The 7,405-nt window shown below is 44.0% G+C and overlaps 1 long non-coding RNA gene across 1 annotated transcript; it reads left to right on the forward strand.

Moving 5' to 3' along the window:
- The first annotated feature begins 1,160 nt into the window (after positions 1-1,160).
- LOC127043064 (uncharacterized) lies at positions 1,161-2,158 on the forward strand. The gene is made up of 2 exons (XR_007772132.1): positions 1,161-1,533; positions 1,699-2,158. It is a non-coding gene; the product is annotated as an uncharacterized LOC127043064 (long non-coding RNA).
- The last annotated feature ends 5,247 nt before the right edge of the window (positions 2,159-7,405 follow it).

A 7,405-nucleotide genomic window follows, 5' to 3' on the forward strand; every position in this document is an offset into this window, starting at 1 on the left:
TATATTGTGAAGTGTTCTTGCACAGGGGAGAAGTATGCAAGGAGCATTCCTGCCTGTGAGCATAGGCGGAGGGTTATATTCTTCTGTGGTGCCCAAGTTCCAGCAATATTCAGGGCTGCAGGCTCTGCTCCACCAATATTTGGAGCTGGGTCTCTTCCCCAGCCCTGCCTGGAGCGGGCCCCGGCCCCCGGCCCCCATGGGTCTCCCCCCACCCCGCCACGTCCCTGCCTGGAAGAAAGCGGTGCACACCTCTCCTGTGCCTGCTTGTGCTGCCCGTGTAGCACATTTTGGTGAGGAGCCCCGTTCCCAGCAGCAACTGCTGTCTGCTGCCCCAGAGTCCTAGTGCCCCCTATCAGTTAATGGGAGGGCAGGCTGCCTTTACCCTGCCCTTCCACCCTAGCCCTGAGCCTCTCCAACACCCCAAACCCCTCCTCCCCAGCCCTCATCTCCCCACACCCTGATCCTCAACCCCAGCCAGAGCCCTCATCCCCATGCACCTAATCCTCTTCCCCAGCCCTGAGCCCCCTTCCTGCATTATGAACCTCTCATCCTCAGCCCCAACCCTCATCCCCCTGCACCCTAATCTTCTGCCACAGCTAAGCCCCCTGCATTATGAACCCCTCAGCCCCAGCCAGAGCCCTCATCCTCCCACACCCTAATCCTCTGCCCCAGCCCTGATCCCCCTCCCACACCCCAAACCCCTCATCCTCAGCTCTCACCGCTGTACCCCCTCCTATCCCCAAACTCCCTCCCACAGCATGCACCCCCTCCCCCATCTCACACACCCCCTCCCACCCCCAAACTCCATCCCAGAGCCTGCACCCAGCACCCAAACTCCATCCCAGAGCCTGCACTCCTCCTGCACCTTAATCCCCAGCCCAGGACCTGCACCCCAGACCTCCTTCTCCCACCCAACCCCCCCTCCCAGAGCTTTAGGCAGGTGGGGGGCAGAGTTGGGGGGGGACAGAGTTGGGGGGGCAGGTTCTGGGCACCACCAAAATTTCTACAAACCTGCCACCCATGCCTGTGAGGTCAAGAGCTGAGCACACCAGCAAACTCTGTGGTCAAGAACTGCTTGTCTTCCACTCTCATGCCTCCCCTCCACCCTCAGGGAACAAATTACCTGAAAGGGGATGGGGAGGTGTTGTGAAAATGGGCCTGTAACTTTTGCCTGCCTAGAAATTTAGCATGGAAAGTAGGTCAAGTTATTTTCAATGAAGAATGTTATAAACAGGTGCAAGAGAGACAAAATTAGTCCAAACATACTTGGCTACACTGATATAATTCAAAGACTGTTAAAATCATGCTTGGTAAAAACAGAAGATGTAGAATGGGAAATTAATGAACTAAAATTGGTCTGTCAGTGTGAGAATATGTGCCCCTGTGTTCACTATTGTAATGGCCACTGTTGTAATAATCTTTGTACAAAGTATGCCTTGTGAGGTGTCATTTAAAAACTCATAATTTGCTGGTCAGTATTGTCCTGATAAAACGCATGTGGCAACATTGTATGTGAAGTTATAAGATTTCACTGTATGGTGTTAACAACAGATGTTCAAAATTGAGCTTGTCTCAAACAAAGGAATGTGTAATCTGCTTAATTTGCATTTAAGCAGTAAACAGAGTCATCTAGCAGGAAGGGAAACAAAGGGTGCTCAAACAGGTGAGGAAAAAGCAGCAGGGAACAGCCTTCTGAAGAGACACTTTATATCCTCAATCACAACTGGAAATGTTTATCAAGAGGGGGATTGACACTAAAAAAGGAAGGACAAACACCCCATGACAACCCCACATCTCTCTTCCTATCCATTGCAATCATGGCACCAGAAGCATCAAAGAAAGTATTTGTTGGACTGGAGAAGGGGTCCTGACCAAAGAAGTCTGGTCAGTAAGACTGCTGAAAAAGCATGTGGTGAGAAAACTTTGCTTGAATTTAACATAGTTTGTTAAGTTAGATAAAACACAACTGGTGTCTATTTTTTCCTGTAGCCATTTCTGACTTTTGTGCCTCATTACTTGTACTTACTTAAAATCTCCCTCTTTATAGTTAATAACCTTGTTTAAGCTAATCCAGTGTGAAGTGTCTAGAAGACTCCATTTGGGGTGGCAAATTATGTACATATTATTTCTATTACAGCAATAATGGACTTTGTATAAACTTGTATTGTCCAGGAGAGGGCTGGGCAGCACACTACATACATTTCTGGGGGGAAATCTAAGATTGGGACTGTGCTGGGGTCACCCTGCAGTATAACCTAGGCTTGTAAGAGGCAAGGTGCAGCTGGCTGGCAGCACACACACACAGACATAGCTGGGAGTAATTTAAGTGCTGGCAGCTGTTTGTGAGCAGTCCAGGTTGGAGGCTACAGCAGCAAAGCATTGTAAAGGGCAGCCCAGGCTAGAGGGCAAGGGTGACACAGCTACTCATTAGTCTGGATTGTGCCCTGGTAAATCATAGTCAGATATTAGACCTAATTGGGGAACAAATAATGAAGGGATGGGAAATTCCACTCATCACTCCCTTTTTGGGTCCCTAAACAAAGAGACTTTGGAGGGGAAAGAACAAATAGAACAGAGGAAGGCTACGGGAGTGAGCTTCACCATCGTGGCTGCCAACTCCACCATCTCCTGGGACCCAGACCTTCTTGTCCTAATCCTGAGGGATGTTCTGACCAGCTCACGCCAGAGAGAGGGATCCAGATGACATCACCACCCCTCCCAGCTCCAGCAGAATCCCACACTCCACCTGAGATGAATTAGACTTTAACAACAGCTCCAGCATGCCTCAACTAACTTCTTCTCTTTTCCATGAAAGGACAGTTATTGCCATCTCTAACACCAGCTAAGAGACTCTCAAACATTCTTTTTCCCCTCTTGTAAGATTCTCTCACTGTGACGAAATGCATGTAACAGTCAGTCAGTCATTTAGTGTTCTGTCTTATATGAGTGCAAAACATCGTTGCAAACTGATGGTTATAGTCTTATGGATTGTACAGGGAGTATTGCTAGAAGGTTCTAGTCTTCCACCGAGAGCTCTATAAGCTGTAATTGGTCAAGAATGAAAGTGTATTGCAAAGGATGGATCTTGCATATGCTCCAGCCAATTGGAAGCAGGAATGACATCATCCTTTCAGCTAGATCTAAAATTCTCTGAAACATTTGCAAAAGCTAGAAACAATAGTTCTTTGTTCCCACTGCTTTTCCAGCAGTCTTCCATACAGCTGGCTGTGGGATTTTGTTGGTTCACTTGAGGATACTAGCAGAGGTGGCTGGAACTGCTCTTGTCTAGCTTCATTCTTATCTTTCTGAGAGAACTTGAAGAATAGCTGCGAAAAACTGTTCCTCTGCCCCAATGGGTCTCTTTGGTGGGGCGCTGCTGGGGTCAATACTGTTGCTTCTTTTTTGTTTAATGTGTGTCTGAAGCGGCTAGAAGAGTTTGGAGAGGCAGTGTGGGCTGCAGTGCACTGAGTATGCTGATGACACTCAGCTCCATATGGTCTCCATATTTGGCCCAGTCAGAGCAAACTACTCAACCCCTAGCTGAACCTGAGTCTTTCATGAGAGCTAGCTGTGAGTGACTCAATCCAGACAAGACAGATAATGTTAGTGGGCTGGGGGAAGGAACTGGAAGAGTTGGAGGAACTCATATCAGTGTCCTTCTGACAAAGGGTGGCTGCCTTTTCTCAAACAGGTCTGCTTTTCACAGGTGTTAGATCCTGGGCTGCTCCTGCATGCCCAGGGGGCTGTTGCCAAAAGCACTGTCTCCATCTCCGAGTGACAAGACAAGCGCAAGTTTTTCTCTCCAATGCAAACCTTAGCATAATGATCTATGCCTAGATTTTGGTGATGCTCTGTACACCTTGGGAGAGTTTGAAAGCTGCAGTTAGTGTGGAATGCTGTAGCCCACTTATCAAGTAGAGTTGCACATTAGGAGTGTTTTAGATCAGTATTCTGGGACCTGCACACTCCTCCAATAAGCTGTGAGGTGGAATTCAAGACCTTAGCTTTAATCTGGGAAGCCCTACATGGTTTGGGACCTGTTTACTTGAGAGAATCATCTCACTTCCCATAACATACGGTCACAGGTGAAATCAGCAGAGGTGCTGGAGCTGGATCTCCCTCAGTATTAACAGGAGGGAACTGCTAGCAAGGTGGTCTCTGTGAGAAGTCCTCAATTTTGAAACTCACTCCCCTTCTTGGTCCACCAGAGCCCAGATTTAGTAAGTGTCTGAGCACACTGCAAAACCACATCTTTGTTTAGACTGTTGAAGAAGGTGTGAATGGAGGGAGAGGTATTTAGGGGCAGTCTTTTGTCTGCATTTATGCTGTGTTTTTAATTTATAGGATAGGCATGCAGAGCACTGGGTGGGCATCTACAGATGTATTTTTAAATTGAATAAATCCTGCATTCGATCAGATCTAAGTAACAGACTACAAAGAGATTAAGATTTTAATAGACATTTGGGAATGGACCAATGGAGATCCATGTTCTTCTCAGATTCGCAAGTCCCAGTACCCTGTTCAAGTGACACAGAGGGGCCAGGGCTGCTATTACAGTCCATGGGTTTCATGGCAGTCCCTTGCCCTAACTCTGCATTTGGGTGTGGTGTTCACTTCTTCAGTTGCCCTGCACTCCCAACTGCACAGATCCCAGATAACAGGTCTCTATGTGGACATAAGGAATTTCATGCTTAGTAAATAAGCCATGTCAGATAAGCACTTATAAATGTGATTTGCCTTATGTGATATCTCATATTGGATAAAATCCTGTGTCCATTGAAGTCAATGGAAGCTTTGCCGTTGACTTCAGTGGGGCCAGAATTTCACATATGGGATGAATCAGGTGCGTAATAAAGCTTCTGTGTTTGTAGAAATTTGTGGCAGAGCACCCAAAGCATAAAAGGGATGGTTAAATAATCGAAAGAAATTAAATAAGTAAAAATGAGAAAGCGTAACACCAGGATCCATCTTCATAGCTGTACCGTTAATATTGCAGTATGCAATGAATAAGGCATATCCCATAAGTACATACAATTACAGGTGGCATATCATAAGTGAATAATACAGTATGCAACACATAAGACCTATCACACATGTAACAGAAGTAAGGTGTATAAACAAAGCATATTGTAAAGGACATAGCTATGTATTTAATCATAGGTAAACACATCATTAGAGAATGCTACACTATCCAATAAATAGTGCATCTTATAATAAGCATACATAACTCCAGGTAGTGTCTCATTAATGAATATTATGATACACTAATTCAGGTGTATCATATAAGCTATTCAATTACAATAAACAGTCCTATTCTATGTTCTTTCCTTTGTTTCTCCCTCCCACCCCCCAATATTACAGAGACAGTGAGAACTAATTGAAAAGGACATGGCATAAATACATATGTCTTCTTTTGCATCTGGGCTACCTTTTGCTGTAGCAGAGAATGATCTGTCTATGGAGAAAACTACTCAGAAACCAAAGACACCTAAAACATTGATGGAAAGTACTGTAGACCTAAGTCAGGACAACCTGAAATACATGTGAGAGGAAAAGGGCCTAGGCAGAAGGTTTTGAATAAAAAAAACACATTTTAAAATGAAGTTTGGTTATTACCATAGTTTTCCTAAATTGTAAGCTCTTTGAAGCAAGGCCATAGGTTTGTTTTGGGCATAAAGACAGTGCCTCACACAGCACTACCACAATATTGTTATTAATTACTACTAGTAGTAGTAAGTTAACAGTGACATTATTTTATACTTTTGTGTCTCAGTTCCCCTGAAAAGTACACTCAAGTGTTGTCTATGGAGACATTTTCTCTCCGCAGTGCATAAAGAGAAATATTTGCGAGGGGCATGTGGATATTTTGCATGTGCATTGATCACGTTTGCGAACGTTAAGCAACATTCATTTTTGGTCTAAGAGAGGATGTCAAAATGTATTGCACAATTCAAAAGTTCCATTCTATTTGTTCTGAAAGAAGCTATTAGGGACCGGATGGCTCAGGGATTTGGAAATGTAATATGAAACCTCTCATCTCTAGGCCAACAATTCAAATATGCCCCAGATTATTAGTCATGGAAAGTCATTACCATCTGATGGCAGTTCTTATGTAAAATCAGATGTGAGCTCTCTTTCTCAGTCTAGTTCCTAACTAACAGGTTTTCCAGTTGTGATGTTGGTCTTTGTTTGTTTGCGGTAATTTTATTAATTTTGTCTGTAGACTCATCTGACAGACCACTGATTGAATGGAGATTAACTGAAATGCCACCTGACTGCTATCAGTGATCCCTGCAGCTGATACATGGCATGGGGCAGCTTGTTCTGCTGTTGTGGAGACAGCAGCTGTTTTATAGGCTGAAATGTTTCTTGCAGACTAGATGACCTCCTGAGGTCCCTTCCAACTCTGACATTCCATAACTTTACAGAGTAACAAAAAGATTCATAGCACAGAGGATTTGCCCTCTAGGCAAAACTTTAAAGTTACAAAAACAGGGATGAACCTCCCTCTTAGCACAGGGAAAATTCACAAAGTAAAACAAAAGATACTCTAATGAATTTCCTTGCTATTACTTACTATTTCTGTAATATTAGATGGATCATTTCAGTAGGAGCTGGATTACTTGGTCTCCCTCTTTGTCTTCCGATAGAACACCCACAGAGCATAAAACAAAGCCTCCCCACTCCCTCACCCCCCCTCCGATTTGAAAGTATCTTTTTTTTCCCCCATTGGTCCTTCTGGTCAGGTGCCAACCAGGTTATCTGAGCTTCTTAACCCTTTACAGGTAAAGAAGGGATTTTATGCTACCCTTAACTGTATGTTTATGACAAGCTCCAAGTGCAATGCTATGACAAAATGAGGTGATGTAATTTTTGGATGTACAAACAGGGGAGTAGTAAGTAGAATAAGGAGGTAATTTTGCCTTTGTATGTGGCATTGGTTTGACCGATACTGAAATACTGCATACAGTTCTTCTGTCCACATTTTTAAAAGGATGTTGAAAAATTGGAGAGGGTGCACAAAAGAGCCACAAAAATTATTTGAGGGCTGAAGAAAATGCCTTACAGTGAGAGACTTAAGCTAAACAAATTGAGTTTTTTAATCATAAAGAAGACAGAGGTGACTGGATTACAGAGTATGAGTACAATCGCGGGGAGGAACCACCAAATACTAAAGGAATCTTTAACCCAGTAGGAAAAAAGGCATAAATAGAAACCACTGGCTTGAAGCTGAAACCAGATAAATCCAAATTAGAAAGAAGGTGCAATTTTTTTATTTTTTTTTTTTTAAACAGCGAGAGTGATTAACCATTGGAACAAACTGTCAAGGAAAGTGGTGGATTCTCATCTCTGGAGGCCTTCAGAGCAATGCTGGAAGATATACTTTAGCCAAACGCAAGTTATT

This window comes from Gopherus flavomarginatus, chromosome 1, assembly GCF_025201925.1.
Source record: "Gopherus flavomarginatus isolate rGopFla2 chromosome 1, rGopFla2.mat.asm, whole genome shotgun sequence".
Taxonomy (NCBI): Eukaryota; Metazoa; Chordata; order Testudines; family Testudinidae; genus Gopherus; species Gopherus flavomarginatus.